Source organism: Lycorma delicatula, chromosome 6 (assembly GCF_047948215.1).
Source record: "Lycorma delicatula isolate Av1 chromosome 6, ASM4794821v1, whole genome shotgun sequence".
NCBI classification, from domain to species: Eukaryota; Metazoa; Arthropoda; class Insecta; order Hemiptera; family Fulgoridae; genus Lycorma; species Lycorma delicatula.
The window spans coordinates 29,830,897-29,853,196 of record NC_134460.1 but is presented as its reverse complement, the minus strand read 5'-3'; the positions used below and the strand labels follow the sequence as shown (position 1 = coordinate 29,853,196).

The window sequence follows — 22,300 nt, the reverse complement described above, 5'->3', positions numbered from 1 at the left end:
TTTTTTATATCCAAGAAATATAACTTATCAAACTGCTAAAAAAACTTAAAAATATCTATAAGGAATTTAATTTTGGTTAAATTATGAAAGTAAAAGGAATAAAAATTCCCTTTTCAATTAAAGTAAATTTTTTAAAACGTTTTATTCGTATTTTTATTTAAATCAAGTTACTTAAAATTAATTCTTTATAGATTTTACTGTGTTTTTTATTTTATTTTATTCCTTTACCTTGACCAAAAAATTGATTAAAAAACATAAATAAAATAAAATAAAACCCGTTTAAAAAAAGTGCATTAAAAACTAAAAAATATAATTTTCAATTCTTCAATAAATTTCAATTTTTGGAAGTCAGCGCGAGATTGAAAACGAACTAATAACAATTTACTAAGGTAAGGATTGGTAAACCTAAGAAAAAACTTTTCCGGCCTCCGTGGCGCGAGTGGTAGCGTCTCGACCTTTCATCCGGAGGTCCCGGGTTCGAATCCCGGTCAGGCATGGCATTTTCAAACGCTACAAATCATCTACCTCAATCTCTAAAGCAATACCTAGCGGTGGTCCAAAAAAAGACAAAACTAAAAAAAACCTAAACCTACGCTTAGAGCTGATTTCAGCGGAAAATTTTAATTAAATGCCGACTTCAAATGTCGAAATTTAAAAAAAATATATTATTTTAAGTTCTAGAATTATATTTATTTAAACTGTAATAGAGCAACAAAAAAAACCTGACAGTACGAATAAAAAAAAAACATTTTACTGAATGCTACCAAATGCTAAGAAGAAATGCTAAGAAGTCTTCATAAAATTATCACATGCGCAATATTTTTTTAAATTACTTTATTTAAAATAAATAAACGTTTATATAAATATACATACACATTTTAATAACCCTGTATGTAATTATTATTTAGTTTCATCACTCACCCATTTCCCCACCAATTCTATTGAAACTTTACAGACCGTTTAACGAAGGTTAAACGGTCTGTAAAAATATTTTTACAAAATATTTTTGTAAAAATTTAAACCTTCTAGGATTTAAAGAAACAAAATGGTGGCTTTTAAATATCAATTTCGGATAATATATATATAAATAATATTTATATACATATAAGGAAATTACATTTTAAGTGAATGGTATTTTTGTACTCCTCATACCTCAAAACCTAAAGAAAATCTATTTCCACCCCCCAATTCCTCCGTGGGTTGCACGGAGGAATACTTTTCTTTAAAAATTCGGTAAAAAATTTTCGAAATTGGCTCAGCTGATGAGAACGGCTTTAGTACACATAAAAAGATCTGCTCCTTTTACTTGTCAATAAAAAAGTTCCTCAAATCTTTTAAGAATTAATTCTTAACAAAGATGTCGAGAAAAGTTAATTATAATCAAAATGATATAAAAATATGCGCTAATTTTTACTTAAGTAATAATTACAGCATATAATTTTCACTGAAACAGGCTTACACCTTATATTAAAACACCTTTATTGTTACTTTTATAAACAAAATAACAAATTGTTACTTTTATAGAGAATTAAATCGTTTACATTTACAGTAAATACATTATCATTTAAAAGCAATTCATATTTTTTGTTTTTGGCTAAATATTTTATCAGAGAAATTATTAGTTTACAGTTTTACAAACGTTCAAAGTTGGGTTGTTTAATTAAAATTCCACCTAAAATCGTTTATTTTATGTATAAACTGCGCTCACAGAAACGGAAAATTCCATTTTTTTAACTTTAATGGTGAAAAATGGGAAAAGTTTGACTGCTCAAAATTTAAAAACGAAGCGCATTCAGATCCATATTTATATTAAATTTTTTATAAATTTGTATAGAAAGATATTTCTGTAAAGTAAGGTAATACTACTGAAATGTCTGTGCATACATTCCTATGGAGTGGATCTAACATCCACTTACATTTCTTAAAAGTCTCTTTTTTTCTGTTCAGCCTCCGGAAATCACCGTAAGGTATTACTTCAGAGGATGATATGTGAATGAAGTGTAGTCTTGTACAGTCTCAGGTCGACCACCCCTGAGAAGTGTGGTTAATTGAAACCCAACCACCAAAGAATACCGGTATCCACGATCTAGTATTCAAGTAACTGTACCTAGTCAAGTACAGTTACGGATTTGAATACCAGATCGTGGATACCGGTATTCTTTGGTGGTTGGGTTTCAATTAACCACACTTCTCAGGAGTGGTCGACCTGAGACTGTACAAGACTACACTTCATTTACATTCACACATATCATCCTCTTAAGTAATAGTTTACGGTAGTTCCGGAGGCTAAACAGAAAAAGAAAAAAGGGAGAAAAAAAGAGACTAAAAAGTTTTCCTTAAAAGTCTAGAGTTCGTATTGTGAAAGGCTGAATTGCAGTATAATGAAGAGAACACATTTATAGGGGATCTATATGGAGTTAATTAAATGCGCCACTAGCATATTCATTTTACTGTTCGGTAACAGAGCTTTGAATGTTATAATAAAAATATAATGACGTTCGATATGGTTATATATATATATATATATATATATATATAGAAAAAACTATTTAATAGGTTTTACTAATACTAGTTCTCAACCAATAACTGATAATTTTTCCCATTATGCTTATTATTCTGCACAAGATTAGTAATGCAATGATACTCCTACAAAATGAAAAAAATTAACACCGGGAGTGTTGTGGGATCCATTTATGTATAAAGAAATTTTTAGATTGCAGTGTCTCCAGTCGATTTAATTTAATAAAAAACGTGTTATATATGTTTCACAATATGTTAGTTGAAGACGGAGATTATTTAATATTTTTGTAACCTTTCAAATAACTATCTTCTATTGTTATTTTAAAATTATTTAAAATATTTTTAATTGTTTTATAATTAAGCGCGCGCGCGAGAGAGACTTTTTTTGTTGTTGATAATCGTAAATTAAAGATTTGTATTTTTACAAGATGATACATCCTTTTTTTTCAGTTTAGCTTCCAGGAACCACTATCGTTCAGGTATTACTTCAGAGGATGAATGAGGATGATATGTATGAGTGTAAATGAAGTGTAAGTAGTCTCAGTTTGACCATTTCTGAGATGTGTGTGGTTAATTGAAATCCAACCACCAAAGAACACCGATATTCATGTTCTAGCATTCAAATCCGTAATAGTAACTGCCTTTAGTAGGACCTGAACGCCGGAACTCTTGACTTCCAAATCAGCTGATTTGGGAAGACGCTTTCACCACTAGACCAACTCGGTGGGTTGATTCACCTTTTTTTTTTTTTTTTTTTTTTTTTTAATATTTTCACAAAGGCATTTCATGAAAGGCGTCTCGGCCTTTCATCCATGCCGGATGAAAGGCCGAGACGCTAACACTCGCGCCATAGAGGCCGGCAATTCATCCTTATTAGGTGATTAAAACATCACAAGATGTTTGTTTTATTGATGTGTTGTTTTCATTTGATTTTTTTTTTTTAATTTTGATTGTTTATTCTCCTAAAATATAGAATCCTTTTGTTTAGTAATAACGAAAATTTTACTTCATGGCTACATAGTTAAAATCTGCCACATTTTGAAAAGTTTCGTTTTTAAAAAAATCTTACGTTTGTATTTAATTTCTAGGTACCTTAATTCATACAGTTTTACTCGAATGAAATCCATAAGTTTTCTTAAAAGGTTTATCTTTATTATTCATTTAACAAACTTATAATAAGGCCGATAAAATTGGTTAGTTCATTTCAGAAAAAAATATTAAACACCAAAATGGATAATTAAATAAAATAATATATATATATATATATTTTATTTAATTATAAATAAAATAATATATATTTTAGAAGTAAAAAATTGTGTAGGCAGGCTACGCTTGGAATATGTAAAACAAATTGTTAGGGATGTAGGATGTAGAAGGTATACTGAAATGAAACGACTAGCACTAGATAGGGAATCTTGGAGAGCTGCATCAAACCAGTCAAATGACTGAAGACAAAAAAAAATTATATATATATATATATATATATAGATAAAAAAGACTAAAACAACTTAAAACCACGATTCATGTAATGACGAACAAACCGTCAACTGTGCGTAATAACAAATTCGTTAAAAAATATTATTTATTTAACATCACGAAAAAATATTAAACGACAGTAAAAAATTAATAGATTTTAATTTTTTCTGACGTTTATATAATTAAAATATCAATAACCAATTTAAAATTTATTGAAATTATTTTAAAAACATGATAAATCAAAATGTCGTCGTTGCGGCAAAAAAACCCGATAAATCCAATTATACAGTTAAAAAGTGATAATTAAATAGATCATGAATATAAAAACACTATAATTAACAAAGTAAAGAAGGTACAGAACTCTACTAATAATATTTAAAGAAAACCGTATTTAAGCATTAGATGTTAGTCTGGTTGCGATATACACCTGCGTACTAAGCTAAAATGACAATATACTCTAATAGACTTCAGAATAAAAATTTCACACCAATTCCATCTCTAGTTTTATTACTTTTATTTATTTATTTTGTTAAGCTGAGCGTAAATTAAATACTGCTGATCTGATAATAAATCAAATTTTCTCTGATCTACGTAGAATTCTTTAGAGAAGATTCAAGCATGAATAACTGACCGTGGCTAAAAAATAAATTAGCCATAAAACGTTACTCCAGATGGTTATGTTAGTTATACGATTATTTCCACCACTTGCACTATCGATATCTGAATACATTCGATTCACGTGAATAATAATACGGTTATTTATTTATATCATAAAAATCAACGAACAAACAGAAAGCAATTAAAAGGAAAGTAAACATAAAATATTTTAGTGAATAACATAAAGATTAACAATAAATAAATATATTTTCAAATAAGTCAATGAAACAAATAATTAAATTGTGTATTTCAATTGTAAATCAGTTAGACATGCGTTAATTCAATCAAGTAAGAAATGTAATTTATTCATTCATACAAGAATGGATTAATTAAAAAGTTAAATGAAAAAAAAATTTAATGATATGTATATGATATGTATTTGATATGTATAAATTTTTAGTCACTAATATTTGTAAAATATGTTTTTTTGTATTATTTGCTAACCTTAACTTTTTTTTTCTCTCCCTTTTTCTCCGGATCGGATTCGACAGTGACGCATAACACAATCCGGGGGAGTGTCCTTTTATAAGCCGGCGGATCTTAACTATTAATGCCTGCCTCTTAACTCCCAGAATAGGGATACCAGGCCTTTTTTTATTTGCTTTTCTTTAACTCAAAATGTTTTTTTTTTTTTTTATGTCTGTCCTCAAATCTTGCATCCTTAATTTAACATACTTCCTGATATTGCCGATTGATGAAAATTTGCACAGTTACTAAAGTCGGGTAACAATACAATATTCCACCATTACTTTTGCAAACAACTCTCCGTACGGAAGTAAATTAAGGGTGTGGGTGTAAAAAATTGCAAAATCTTCAAAACGGCTATGCGGAGTTTTGGGCTCGCAGATGACAAATCCGGTGACAAAAACTTTGTACTGAAGTTTTTGAATAGAATAGGGAATATTAAATAGATACATGAATATAAAAATACTGTAATTAACACAGTAAAGAAGATACAGAACTCTACTAATAATATTTAAAGAAAACCGTACGTAAGCCGTACGGCTTATTCGGTTAGAATAAGCCGGTTTGACATACGGTTGAATTACTCATCTGGAGTAATTCAAACCGGATGTTTGAATTTCAAACATTTTGAGTTTCGAATTTGACTACATTCATATATATATATATATATATATATATATATATATATATACAGATGATTTTTGGCGGGCAGAATGATGAGACACAGCTCCTGACGATTCACTCGGCTCCGTACCACTCACACAGCTCCTGGCGGTTCACTAAATGAAATAAAAACTTCACTATTTTGATACTTTGCATAGTAAATGTTTGATTGAAAATTTGTTAGATATTTTATAAATATATTAGACATTTCAATACGTGATGTTATCTTTTGAAATCCAAATTAACCTACTATAAAGAAAGTTTTTAAAATTTTTTGTAATATCAGTCTTGCTTTTTTTTATTGCATAAACATACATGAGATTTTTATAGTGCTTTGTAGAATTTGTTTTAGTTTTATTTTTTGTTTTTTATAATTGTTTTTCTATTTATTTGAATTTAATTCCTTAACACGTTCTGACAATGACTGTTTAAGGCTTGAGATTAATCTATATAGAGATTTTTATTATTAATTAATGATTTTAATATTAATTTAAGCATAGCTTTTTCTTTCCATTTTACAAACAGTACGTGGAAAATAAAAAAGAAATAAAAATCTACGGAAAATTACCTCATTACAATCAGGATTCGATCGTACAATCAGTCTAAAGATAATTTTTTAATCGTAGGCATCCAGTATTATTCCAACAAAATTCAAGAATATTCAAAATTAAACTTTTTTAAATTTTAATATTAATTTTTAAAATATTCAACTTTTAAAAAGTTATATATACAATTATTTATTTATATTTTTTTTGTATTTTTGAATAATTTAAATTTTAAATAAAAATTGCTAACAGTAAATTAATCTTAAGTAACTATTTTTAATTTATAATATTATTTACACGATTACATCACTAGATAAATATCAAACAATTTTTGGCCGTAATTTATGATTATCAACTCTCACTTCGTTTTCTTCAAAAACTATACTAGTGTCACAAGAATGACTAAGACGAATGGCCTGAAATAATGAATTCGGTGCACCCGTTGTGGAAGCTACAGAGACAAAAAATAATAAATTACCCTTCTCAAGGCTTATCGAATAAAAAGATTTCCGCTCAAACTTTTAATCTCCAGTAACGTGTAATTAAGTATAAGGTGATTTTAAAAAAAATTCTGTATTCTGTAACTACCCTAAAGTTTTTTCAATTACATAAAAACGCGTTCGTTTTCGCATGAAAATAAAACATTGAAAAATGTTTTAGCATGAAGATAAAAAATTGAAAATTATAGCCTTACCGTTATTTAATATGTCAATTTTTCCATTAAATTATGTTTCTATGTACACTGAAAACGTACATCCGATAAATAGATTAATACATTTTTTTCGTTCATTAAAAAAGAAAATGAAAGTTCATTTTTTTACTTCTAAACACGGTAAATTTAACTGGATGTAAAACCGGCTTTTCTTTACCTATTACACAAGCTAAAAGCAGTATTTTTGACAAGGAAATTACTGTTTTTAAATTGGGATAGTACATTAGGTCACAAATATGGTCAGCATCGCATTTTTAGTCCTCTCCAACAACAGCATCTCGATTGCCCTCTCGAGGGGAGAAGATCCCGCCTCGTAGCGTGTCCGGTCGCTACACCATTCCCTCCGTTCCTAGCCAGTAGTGGCTTTAACGGAGGACATCTTCTCGCTCTCACATACCACAGCGTTCAGTTCAGGCCCCGCAGAGATGCCACCGATGCAGCTGCCCAGAGGGACATCTGTAAAGAGGGTAAATTCACCCTGAGATAGTTTTAAGTTTATGCCTTCAGAAGAAGACAACGGACACTTGCACCTACCACGTCGCCCTCAGGAACTAAGCTAGAAGCCTAACCGCGGATTAAAGACCTCGCGCCTAGTTCTAACCAATTAATGAGCCAATTTCATTGAATGTCTCGGATTCGAGGCAAACCCCCGCTAAACCCCCGCTAACATTAAACTCATCATGAGTGCAAAGCTAACGGACTCCGTTGCGGTCTACCGGGGAGAGGAGAATTAACGCCTACTCCCACTCAGCTCCATCGCGGAGTCCCGCGTGACATTCACCTTCCTCCATTAACCACCGTCGAAACGCCACTGCATGCCACCGAAGCGGCACACAGCCACGTCCCGCCGACAGTGTCGTGTGCTCATAAAAACGCCTCCGTCGAAGCGCGACCGCATCCCCCCGGGACAAGGAATACCATGCCCGTTGGCAGCGGCCGCAACTCCGCCGACGGCTTATCAAATCAAACTTTACTTTCTTTTTCCTGTTTAGCCTCCGGTAACTACCGTTTAGATAATTCTTCAGAGGATGAATGAGGATGATATGTACGAGTGTAAATGAAGTGTAGTCTTGTACATTCACAGTTCGACCAATCCTGAGATGTGTGGTTAATTGAAACCCAACCACCAAAGAACACCGGTATCCACGATCTAGTATTCAAATCCGTGTAAAAATAACTGGCTTTACTAGGACTTGAACGCTGTAACTCTCGACTTCCAAATCAGCTATCAAATCAAACTGACACCACTTAAACTAACCGTGGCTCGTTGCCGAAGCGCCCGGTCAATCAACTGCCCAGACGGACCTAACCTAGCCACCCGGGTTCCTACTCTACTACATCCCTTCAACAATAACAGCAGCTGTGTTTTTGTGTAACGTGCACATAACATCGCAGTTCAAAATACCCATAACTGAACATCCCAACCCCGTGGGGAAGACACCCACCTGGTGACGTTCCGGCCGCCACACCACCCTCCATTCCTAGTCCTGATGGGCTTTAAAAACCCATAACTGAACAATAAAAAAATGTCAAATTTTTCGTTTAGTTTAAAACGTCAAAGTTAGAGATAATAACAAGAATAAAATACAAGTTTCAATGATCAGCGCTTTACTGCCCCGACTAGGGAGTAGCTGATCCTTTACTTTTACCTCACAGAAAATAAAGAAAAAGTAAGCCGATGACAAGCAAGCATCTGAAGTAGGTTTCTAAGAATTAATTACAGTACAGTTTTCAGAAATGTCTAAACATCGGTAAAATATATACAGCTGCCGAAGAAACCACATGCGAAATTGTTTAATTACAATTTTTATAAAATAAACGTTCCGGGAACTTTTAAATACAACCTTCTCGTAGTAACGCTAAAAAGCGGTTCAATTTCTAATAATATATATATCTTGTATATATTTCTCTTCTATCAGTGTATATATCTTTATCGTACATTCAGAGATAAAATATGTTTTCTTGTACTTGAAAGAATTACTTACAAAAGAGCGGGCTAAAAAATTAAATACTTGCCGGTGAGAATAAATAATTTTTTACCTGTAACATATACAATAACATTTTAAGAAAAAAAATTACTCTTCGGAATTTACGAATCATATATTTATTGTTGATTTTACAACAGAATGTACATTTAAAAAGTATCTTAGAAATGTTTAGGAAACTGAACGCTATTATAGCATGGGACACCTTTACGTAAAAATCAATATTCTACATACAAGTTAAAAGCAGGAAGCGTACCTTTTAACTTCCCTTTATTACAATACTCATGAACTGAACACTCAAAAATTTTGATGTTGAGAATAAAAACCAACCGATAAATGGTAAAGAAACGATGCAAAATTTACATCTAAGCTCTTAATTGTTCAGAGAGAAAGAGAGATATCAACAATCTGTGAAAATTACAGTGTAAAAAGGAGGTAATGATTATAACTCGGCGAATAGAAATAACAATTTTTTAACAAACTTTCACGACATGTTCTATTGGTGAAAATAAAGAAGAAATTTCATAAAAACATAAGTTCGGAAATACTTCGTTAGTGGATGTCCGTTGGCAAAAGATTTCGCCCTGATTCAGCGCCTTCGGTAATATTAAGCTAGACTATATATATAATTCTTGGAAGCCAAATTAAGGGATAAATTTTGAAGTTTTATATAAAATCTGACCTGAAAAATTGAAAAAAAAAAAAATTGATCTCAGAACTCTATTTTTAGTAGCAATCGAGAGATCTGGGGTAAAATACATGAGATTGGAGTCGAAAAACACATTTACTCAGAATATCTGAGTAAAATAATACGAGTAAAGTCCACAGAAACTAAATAAAAACGTATCAATTTTGAAGTTTATTGAAACATATCAATATGTGGCAGATTTTAATTAAACATTAAATTAAACAAAATTTTAAAATCAGGACAAAATCTTTCGCCAGCCGACACTTGCTAACAAAGGGTTTCTGAACTTATTTTTATACGAAATTTCTTTTTTATTTTTACCAGCAGAAAGAGTCTGTTATATTCTTCGTGAATCATCCTGTGTATCTTCATACAAAATTTCAGCAATATAAAAAGTAACCCGCATAATGTAATAAATGTACCTAACATGTACACGATGACGAAAAAGATAATTCTAAGTAAATTTCAAAGTTGAAACCGCCTTTATAAAGAAAAAAATGGGTCTAGTATCTAAAGTTATTTAATACTTTTCTGAACTGAAGTACTAAAATCTTACTGTAATAAATATTTTACAATATTTCGATGTACTACGTCGTAAGAAAAAAGTTAATAAAAGATTCTACATATTCTGGAAAAAAGAGAATTACCAACATTTATAAGTAGACTTAATTACAAAGATTCATACGAACTTATGTATTTTTACACAACTATTCCAGGAACATGGATAAATATGTTCGGGATGCATATTTGCGATCCCGAACTCTAAAACGAGTTCACTGATTTTTCATGGAGTAAGAATAAAATGATTAATTTCAACGACGCGAATGATAATGATTATATGGAGATTAAAATAAAGATAGATACAAATTTCTACCGATTAACTAAAAAGTAAAGAATTAAAAAAAAAAAACACGTTGAAAAACGTATTTCAAAGCACATAAATAAATGTAGTTGATAAACGAGGAGTTTATGAAAGAACTCCTTGGTTACAAAAAATCGTAATGAATTAATGGAATCTGTAAAAACATCCGGTTTTCATATTTATGTTCGTTATATTATTAAATTTTTCATCGCAAATATTCGTCCCGGTTGGCACCACTGTGTGATCTTCTGCACCCGACATGCTGGTGAGTACGTGGGAAGAGCTGGATTACCGTCTGGAAGTGTACAGTACAACGCATGATGCACACATCGAAGTATATTGAACACTAAAAAAAACTTCAGAATTTACAGTTTCAGAATATACATTAACGTAAATAATACTTTTAAATATAATTCTGTTTAATACTTGAAACAGAGGCGTTCTTTTGTAAACACTCCGTTTATTAAACGATTTCGTATAGATAAAATCGTATATGAAACGTAATTATGCAAGATAAAACATTATAAACTTATATCGATTACAGGAAATAATCATAAAAACAATAATAGAAATTAATTTAGACATCATTCAACAAATTGCTTTAATTTATTTTTATCCACGACGGAACGGAGACGGTATATGCGTTTGGGGTAAGAGGTTTTGTGTGTGTATACCTTACCATTTCCTTCAAAATCTACTGAACCGATTTCTATGCGGTTTTTTGCATTACAGAGGTATCACTTCAGAGCAGGTTTTTAGGAATGTTTTATACGGTTGTTGGCTACCAGTGAGCGCTGAACGGAGACGGTATATGCGTTTGGGGTAAAAGGTTTTGTGTGTGCGTGTCTGTTACCATTTTCCTCAAAGACTACTGGATCGATTTCGATGCGGTTTTTTAAATTACATAGGTATCACTTCAGAGCAGATTCTTAGACATGTTTTACGGTTATAGGTCATCAGAGAGCACTGCAGTAGATGTGTTCCTCTAAAACGGTTGGGCCGATTTTGATGTGGTTTTATACATCAAACCTATCCACCTCAGGGCAAGTTCTTAAATTAGTTTTACGATTATAAGCCACCAGGGGGCGCTGCAGTAGATATGATTCTTCAAAACGATTTCGTGGGTTTTGAACATTTTTAATTTTATCACTTGTGTCTTGATGAACTGATTCACTACAACATAAGATCGAAGCTTGTGCGTAGGAATATGAAATTGTAAATTTTGTAGCGTAAGAAAAACGACATACCCGACCGGGATTCGAAACCGGGACCTCCCGATGACAGGCCGAGGCGCTACCACTACGCAACGAATATATCGGTATTTAAATTGAATCCTGTCTCCTCTCATCTACGGAGTGGTAGCGAAACCTTTTATTTGTAAGGCTTTGAAATCGAATTCTGGTTTGACATTTTTGTCATTTGACATTCATTATATCATTACTATCATATTATTACTGAAATGGTACCACTGAATGTAGGGTATTGTTTTCCACAAAAAGTGATACATTAATTTGCTGTTCTGTATCACTCGACCTGGGGTTTATTGTGGCTATGATTTATATAAAACATCTATGATAAAAGTTACATTAGCCGAAACTGCTCTGAAAATGCCAGACCCTGTGTCGAGTTAGAAGTAAAATCAAACTTGTAGAGCAAAATATCAATTGCATTTTGTTGGGCTTGAAAACCACATATATATATATATAATGACGTATTCAGTCCAGTAAAAACAAGATTGCCAAAACTTTTCATTTCTCTCTCTTCCTATTAAAAATGACACGTGGTGACTGTTAATCTTGGTAGTGACGACTATGACAAGTTAGTGAATGACTTTTTCTCCTATCATATAATCTACGATTGGTTGATTATGGCAACAATCATACGCACATACATCCTCTTGCTTACGTGGTGAATTTAACAAAAATTAAAGAGATAGTTGAAACTGTATTAAAATTTAAAAAAATAAAAACTTAAGATACAAGGCCATGTCATAATACCAAAATGATCAATTAAAATCTTTTAAGAAAAATTATAATTATTTTTTTTTTAATATGTAAATATTGATTTTACGCCAATAAAGTTTGTAATTTTCTGAAGATTGATAAATGTGTCTTGGGAGGTATTAGCCAAACTTAAAGGGACTGGTTCAAGACATCAAAATATTCGTAAATGAAAAGGGTCATGTGGAGATGTGCCCTATCTAATCTCATTTTCCCTTATTCGCAATTGTCTGTATTTTCTTTTTTTCAAAAAAAAAAAAAAAAATATATATTTATATATATATATATATATATATATATATATATATATATATATTTTAAGATCGGAACGAGATTTGTGGACATAAATCCAACGACATCTATAAAACAACTAATTGAAATTCAAAACACAGACCATTAAAAGTTTTTCAATTATTAATAGCTCTGTAAATGCATGGTTGGTAAGAGTATGACTAAAGCAGTGATATCCCCAATTACCTCCTACAATATCCAGCCCGACATCTACTTCGACGTTCTAAAGTAAACTGAAGCACATTACGATCCTCCGAGAAATGGAAACCGAGATACGCTCAAATTCATAATGTCCATACGCAAAAATAGAGCAAATAAATGGTTAAACAGAAACATTTTTTATAACTGGAAAAAATTGTTTCTCGCAACAGGCTGTATGCGCAGTTACACTCCGTTAGTTGGCCTTAGTTTCAGGTGACTGTGTACAGCCATTCTCAAGAAAGTGCCATTAATAAATGAACCCAAAGAATATTGGCATACTTAGTTTTTAGGTAGATTTCATAAGAAAGCTACCTATTGTAACGGGTACATGATTCGAATTCTGGAAAATATTCGACATATTTTCGCGTTTCACATCCCCCAGACCCCAATACCACCGTCAGCTCAAAAGTTTATATATATGTATTTCACTTTTTTGTGGACACGATAACTGCAGTAATTTTGCGCCAAACACTTTCCAATTGTTCCCTAAAAATAACTCGACTCAAATCTCGGTCGAGTTTGTTAACAGCCAAAAATCGGACCATAGGGGTGGAAATGGGGTAGCTTTTTCGAAAAAAACAAAATATCGTTATAACATTCTTACTAAGTAAAATATCGAATTCGTTAAAGTTCCTACTATTCTTTGGATAAGGACCTAAAACTTATCTAAGTAAAGTTTTTTGATATCACCAACCACTGGCCCAGAGGGTGGGAAAATATGGGGTTTTGAAGACAAAAAACCGTACCTACCTTAATAGGCACAGTATCAAAACTGTTTAAAGTAATCGTTGTTCTCTAAAATTCGCTAAAATGTTTCTCAGAAACAATTTTTGATATGACCAATCCTTACAGCAAAGGGATGACCAAAATGTTGCTGGAACTGTAAGAAGATGAGGCTTGTTGTATGCTAAACATGTGAAACTTTTTTTTCACGTGCAACCATTGTCGTATTGAGTAAATTTGAAGGTTTTCTTAACTTTAAGGTGGGAATTTTTTTTATCACCTACTTAGCACCGATCAAATCTTCCTCCGCCTTCCAGCGTGCCGAAAGGGATTTTTTTTGTAACTTCCAAAAAAAAGAGAATGTAAAATGTTTAATTACCTGTTTAAAATGTATTAAGGTTATTGAATATTACAGGCTCTTACTGATTTTTCTTTTAAAAAAATCTTCGTATAAATTTTTTATGTTTAAATTCGTAAAAAATATCAGTTTAATCTTTAAACTGCTAATTTTAAATCTTTATAAATCCTAAGATAATTTATATATATATATATATATATATATATATATATATATATATATATATATATATATATAAAACAGTAACAGATATGATACGGTTAATAAGAGATAAATATTAAAAAACACGGCTGCCAAAGAAAAAAATTGCTCTTTAATATAGGATAATTAAAGAGCGTGTGGGTGACAATTTTGTAAATAGTATATATATTTTTTAAATTTATTTAAACATATATCTTATGACACTTCCGGTAACGTAAGAATTCCAACGCGGGGTCATTTGTCTAAATCTATTCAGCCTTTGAGCTGCTACCATGGAACAAACATACATACATACATACACCCTAAATATACTATATACTACTTTCTGGGCATTCGTGTAAAAAAAAAATAACTGCAGATAAGAGAAATGTTATTCATAAACTTAAAAAGTAATCGGTGATTAAAATGTCAATCTAAATATCTAAAGAAAAACGTCACGTTAAAAAACTTTTAAAACTTTACATACGGATATATTGTTTTACTTAAACGGATATTTAAATTACACTGAACACAATCAAAAAAGAATTATATGATAGGAATTACAAGAAGCCAACTACCAAACAAAGAACCTTAGTGTTATTTTTAGCAGCTTAAAGTATGTTTCTTCCCGCTATTCTCTGTTGTACTTCACCTAAAGCTGATTTAAAATAGAATCAACTTCAAAATTATATTTCATCGTATTAAGTTATTGTTTTATCAATTTTTAGTTCCAAGTTAAATTATTAATAGAAAAAAAATTATGAATATTTTAAAAACTAGATTAGCTTTTATAGTTCATATTATACCGAGCTGGGAACACTTAGAAGATAATAAACAACGTTTTACCTCTTTCATCGTACAGGCCTAATCGGTGTGTAAACTCAGAATTTTCGTCTAGACACTTTACTAAAAGGTATTCAAAAAGTGACGCGCATCCTTATGGAAGAATATTTCCTTCTATTGTTGAAGGTTTAATTGAGGAAAAATGGGTTACATAATGTAGCAGAAAATATTCATTGTCTCCAGATAGATTAGATGTGCCCGTTTTGCCCAGACCCAGAATGCCTTCACAGAAAAGTGCGGTGTGGAATGCTCCAAACAAGTCCTCCATCAAACGGCTGTACGACAAGTTCCAAGAGAAAGGGAATGTGCCAGATGCAGCAAAAAGTAGTAATGGGTAAAATAATATGGGAGATGTTGGTACGACTGGAACTGGAGTAGGGAAGACTGTTTATTGTCTGCACATCGAGTATTGTCGGTCTGTGTCGAGCACTGGCCTTTGAACAAGGTTGCGTAATCGTGCGCATAAAAAAATCCGTTAACCGTTGAAGAACGTATAATGGTCATGTAAACTTATTTAAAAACGAAATCACATGCTGTTTATCGGCGAAAGTTCAGGAACAAATTTGAAAAGGAAGCACCAATGAAAAGTTTATACAGAAGTTAAATAAAAAATTCGCGAAACACGTTGTGTTAAAACTAGAAACGTGTCCGACACAAGTCAGTTTTAACGATGCACAGGTCGTACAGCACATTAAAGAGTCAGTCACAAGATCTCCTCATAAATCTTTGAATTTTAAGCCCGGAAAAGAACATTCACTAGGTTCAACTCACACTGAAGGAGAATGCTGAAATATTATCCATATCGACTGCAGATTTTCCATAAACTAACTAATGCTGATTATACTCAAAGGGTTCACTACTATCAACGATTCAAGAACTTCGTTAGATGCAACTTTAGTATTTTAGATCAAGCTTGATTTCACCTTGGTGGATAAGTTAAAACAGAACACCAGACCTGGGCTACTGAAAACCCACAAAAAAAGTAGGTGTATGGTGTGCGAATTCAAGGAGACGAGTAACTGAACCCTCGTTTTTTTTTGAAAAAAAACTATAGATACTGCTGTGAACCAAGAAATTATCCAACAGTTCATCATAGTCTTATTGTAAGAGGATGAGTGTGACAGCAGGTTGCAGCAAGACGGCGCCACTTGCCACACGGCTCGCTCTACTATGGAGAACTTTCTTTTTCCTGTATGAATGAGGATGATACGTATGAGTGTAAATGAAGTGTAGTCTCAGTTCGACCATTCCTGAGATGTGTGATTAATTGAAACCCAACCACCAAAGAACACCGGTATCCACGATCTAGTATTCAAATCCGTATAAAGTATCTGCCTTTACTAGGATTTGAACGCTGGAACTCTTGACTTCCAAATCAGCTGATTTGGGAAGACGCGTTCACCACTAGAACAACCCGGTGGGTTACTATGGAGATACTACAGGGTTTTTTTAATGGAAGAATCATTTCTAAAGGATTGTGACCACCAAGATCTCCTAATCTTACTAATCTAAAGTTCTTTCTGTTTATAGGAAATTGTTTATAGAAGCAATTCACACACTCTACAAGAACTGAAAGAAGCATTATCAATGCCATCCAGGAAATATACACAGTAGCGATAACAAGAGTAGTCAGGAACAAGGTCAAATGAATTGACAAGTGCATAGAATTGGATGGACGTTAGTTTCAACACCTTGACGGGGGGCAAGTTTTAAGTTGTATATTGCAAAAATTATTCAGCTGACATTTATGTAATTTAATAAAAAAGGGTTGGGAGAAAATAATACCAGGCTTTTTTCGGTTCGTTTTATCCATCAATTTGAATTTAGGAAGGTCATACCGATTTTTTCCAATAAGCAATTAGATAATGGAAATCATACACGATCAACGATACACGATAAACTTATTTACCAGTAATTAGTAAAATTAAAATACACGTATCATGAAAATGGCAATAATTGAGGTTGCTAATTAAACAAACAATAGACAACGATATCGGCGCTCGTATAGTTTGACTCATTTATTCTAATGGTAAATTTCCGCATTATTATCGCAACGCTATTAACGCTCATCTGGTTTAGTTAGCATTTAAAATGTGACAATAACATACACCGTGAAACTTCGTTAAATGGAGTATGGCCTAACGTAATCGAGAAAGTATATCATATTTATAAATTGTCCAACTTTTTTTTATTTTATAGAAATCAACAAGAGATATAATTAAAATTTTGGGCGGGCGACCGGTGTTATTTCATAGTAGTGTATTGCTCAAGTCTTGACAACAGTTTGCAATTCAATGTTACGGAACGCAATGTAGGACGGCGACCTTATTTCTAATACAGCTAATACTACAAACTAGCGACCTTCTTATAGTCAATTTAAAACGGCAGTCAGTAATAAATTTTTTATTCAATGCTTTTACTTTTGGCTAAGGTCCCATAAGATCCTTACTGCCTTATATTATTTGCATCAAACGTAAAGAAATAATAACGATCAATCATTGTGTTTATTTTGAAAACTTTCAGTTACTACCATAAAAAGCAACACGACAAAAGCTTGCTTTCTTATATATATATTTTTTAAGCACGATTATAAGATCGAAATTCCTAACTGAATTTCGATCTGAGGTAAGCTCATTAAAGTAAATTTCAAAAAGAAGGGAGGTTTAAATCCAAAGACAATATACGTGTATAATGATTTCGTATTCTGTAATGATTAGAGATGAAAATTACACAAAATTATAATTTCTCTTTAAGTATATCAAAATATTCCACGTGGTGATCTTTATCAGTGTCTAAAGCTGTGTTGATGTTGCTGCATTGAGGTTCAACTGAATTTTAAAATATAATAGAGTAAAATACAGTAAAATTTAAAAATACAAGTGGAAAATCTGAAGGTCAAAGTATGCGACGAAAACAATATTAGAAACATTTCAAAAATATCTGGAACCACCCAACCTCACGGTAAACTAACAGTTTCACAGAATTAAACACATCAGTGCATCCACGTTATGAAGAATAAAAAAAAAATAATAAAAAATAAAATATCTAGTATACATTAACAGATAAAACATTAAACGTACACTAAAAAAGAAAAAAAAAATATATAAATAAAACTTTTAAAAACAAATCCAAGTTAAAAACCTTGACAGTAGTAACATCAGCTGCTGCCGAGATGAGAACAATCACTTGATCGCAAAAACGTCGAATGAAAATGCTATCAAACGGTTTGAAAAACTCTATATTATTAAAGTTTGATTCAGTCTGTAATTAAACATTTTTAAATAATTTCTATAGCCGACCGTCACAGATAAATACATACGTCAAAACAAAATATCGCTAAAGAATGAGTTCATAATAAAATGAGTTATCAATGAAAAGTCTAGCAAGACTTTTCCGAACGAACATCTCTATTATTATTATTACTATTTCCTCAATTAATAATATTAATGATAATATATTAACAGAACAAAGTTATTATCTCTAATTTCTACATACCCTACACACAGTTAATATAATTTATCCCACCACAATTTACAGTTAATACAATTTTACCCTACACAGTTAATATAATTTATTTATCTCCTGTTTTGATGGTTTTACGATATATTTTATTTTTTAATATTATAAAAAAGTTAGTTTTTCCGCCATTTTGGGGCTTTACACTTAATTTACAAAATTGATATTTATATATTATATGGATTTTAGTAAATCTTACATTAGTACATTTGAACCAACATGATAGCTTAACCGTTATTGCGTAAAGATTACAAAATTTTAATTTTGGCTGTCATTTTGAAGTGAATCGCGGCCGTTTGTGTATTTTTGTAATCTCTAACGTTACTTAATCCCAATCCAAAATCAAAATCAACTGAGACAAAACGTGTTCACGCACATACATATATATTGAATCTAATAAAGAACTGTTCTCGTTCGTTTGTTAAAACCAGAGGCGTTCACAAACTGCCCCCACTGCACTACGTTCTACAATAGGCAAACAGGACGTACCTTGAAACAAATATAACAAAATGATTAGATTAAAACGCTTTACAATAACGCAGAGTGGTATTCACAAACCACTTTATATAAAACCACAGTATTTTCAGAAACAACCTATAGTCTGGATAACAATAAAATAGTCCCTCCACGCGCGCACACAGACACTAAACTGAGGTCTGTTCTTTTTTATATATTCTATTGAGAACTCCTTTAGACAGTAAGAAATGTGTGTGTGTGTGTGTGTATATATATACATAATTTTAAAAAAAGAAGAAAAAAAAGGGAGATTTCACATTTCTGATAGTTTCGAAAATGATAAAAATTTCCGTCAGTCGTGTTAATATGGACGATAATTATGTTTACAGTGGGCATCCATCTACCTCAAAAATAAAATAAAAAACAAATAATTGTGCGATTTCCGTTTAGTAGAAGGATATATGTTGATGAAATAACACCAGGTGTTAGAAAATCAGTGGAAAGTTGACTCATTATTCTCCAGAATGATCTAAAAAATAGATATTATACAGATTTGTTTTAAAAATATTTTCACCAGGATCAGAAAGATATACCAATGAACTTCACTGAAAATAATGGTTGAACAAGATAGAAATTTTATAAATTACGTAATGAATCATACGAGTTTTTTAATGTAAGATTTGCAGAGAAAACGTTTTCGTGAAAAGGACACCGATATAAACTTCTACACACAAACATTTCGTTCGTAAGAAATGAAAGAAAAAAAAAATTGGAATTTTTTAGTCGATTTTCACAGCAGTGTCCACCAAATTCATTTAGGGTAACCTAAAAAATGAACAAGAAAATTATGTCGATATCCTTCACCGTTAACGTGATCCGATCAATAGGAAACATCCTAAAGAACGAAAATAATCCATTTTGCTGACCATATGCCAGTATATCGATCCTTGTTGACCAAGTAACATATATCTTACACGGCGTAATACAACGTTTCCAGATCACATACCGTACTTCTTCCGACACCTCCTTATTTGAAACTGGCTGTGAACGGAAAACTAAAAAGAACATCTACAGGCGACGCTGTAAGATGCCATGCAGCCGTTTAGGATAGCCGTTCCTGATGTGATCTATAAAAGTGTAATTATTTATTAATCAGAATAACAAATTTATTTAATACGGATGGTAAATGATATTCAGGTAAAATTTAAAGTTTAATCATATTCTTGTATCATAAAATTAGATAAAGATCTTTCACGTTACAGGGAATTTAGTAAAAAAAATAAATAAAAAACCTAATAAGGTTTCAGGTATAATGAAACCTAATAACTATATTGAAAACTAACAGTATATTTCATTGCTTGGTTGGAGAGAAATACTATTCTGCAGTGTATATAGGTACGGTAATTCACTTTCATATACATCTTACTGTTGATGATACCAATAAAAAAAAAAGTTACAGAAATAAATATTTTTTTATTAACAGATGAGAATAAAGTTATAACGGGAAGTCGACGATAAAAACAGCTACTACATTAACATAAATAACGTCAGAAAGCGATATGAATATTGATTACCTGCTCAGATAAACAAGTAAGCGTTTCTATACATAAATAATTTCACGAAAGAGTAAGCATTTACTGTAGGTAACTGAAATGCAGAAGAAAATTAATAATTAATTATAATTCTACAGAGCTGTTTGTCGTTTTAAAATAAACTTTAACAAAGTAATTACGTAATAATGTTAACACTTCATTAAATAAGATGGATGAACAAAAATTTAAACACAGACAACCGATTATAATATATTATGAAATACTAACAAAACGGCCTACGCTAAATACATAAATTATGCAATCAAATAAAAATATCTTTTAATATAAAAATACGTTTTATTAATCCAACTTAAATAACGAGCGCGTGCGTACTGATGCAAACAAATATGGTAAACTAGATTTGAAATGATAAAGAAGTTAAAAATATATTACAACAGAAAAGAAGTAAGCCAAATATGATTGTTAATTAAGGAGCTTGTAAATTTATCAATTCATATTTGTAGCCATCAATCCACGTTCAAAGATCTACACATATATATTTTCTATTTATTTATGAAAAAAAGTAATTTGGAATCCCACTAGATATTATAAAACCCGAGTCCACACCGGGTGTCCGAGTATTCAAATGTTACAAAAACTGGCGTAGAAATTCTTTTTTTTAGAATAATATATATGTAAAAAGTTCAAAAAAATAAAAAATAAAATTGACTAATAATCAATTTTCTGATTCTACGGATCAAAATGAACAAAATATTAAATTTAATGAGTACTATTAAATTAAAATAAGCTTCCAATTTTTAACACATTTTCGGCGCTAAATAATGACTATAAATAAATAAATTTAAAATAAATTTATAAAACACTAGCAGAACCGGTAATGCTTCGCTATTGTTAGATTTGAGTGTATGTAGATTAAATGAACACGACTGAAAGTTTGATAAAACGTTAACAAAATGAACATTACGGAACTTAACAAAATTTAACCTTTCCCCTTTTCCCCATTTTCCTTTTCTTTTCCAGTTATTCCTTTTCCTCTTCTTCCCTTTTTACCTTCTTCGATTTTTCCCTTTCTCCCTTTTCCCCGCGCGTAAATCGGTCCAACAGTTTTTTTAGTTTATAGCGGAAACACATATCGGAAACATGGAAATGGAATTGTAAAATATTTAATATAGCGTATATTGCTTTTACGTCCAACATATAGCGCTGTTTTAAAAAAAAACAGCATGTTTTTTTACCGGTCACATCTTAGGTATATAAACAGTAGGTATATAAAAACACGCGCGTATTTGAATGCAACGTTGTGTCAAAATTTCAAAGCAATCAATGAAAAACTTTAGGAGATTTAAGATTTTGAACAAACGAACATTTACATTTTTATTTATATTGCAAAATGGCATCATCCTTTTTTATTAATTTATAAAACACTAATTATTAATAACACAATGTTTTCCGCCCTTAACGATGACTAAATTAAAGGTCATCATTATATAAAAACAAGAGGCTTTATTAAATTCTACGCAGTTACAATAAAAAACAAATTTATTTGTTTTTGAACAGAATTTAATAAATACAAGTAAATAGTTGGATAGTAGTTTTACTTTCAATT

The 22,300-nt window shown here is 31.2% G+C and overlaps 1 protein-coding gene across 3 annotated transcripts in view; it reads right to left on the bottom strand.

Annotated features, from left to right (window-relative positions):
* LOC142326803 (cGMP-dependent 3',5'-cyclic phosphodiesterase-like) overlaps positions 1 to 22,300 on the bottom strand; it is a 190,089-nt gene that overhangs the window by 89,765 nt on the left and 78,024 nt on the right. The gene's annotated exons all lie outside the window — the stretch shown is intronic.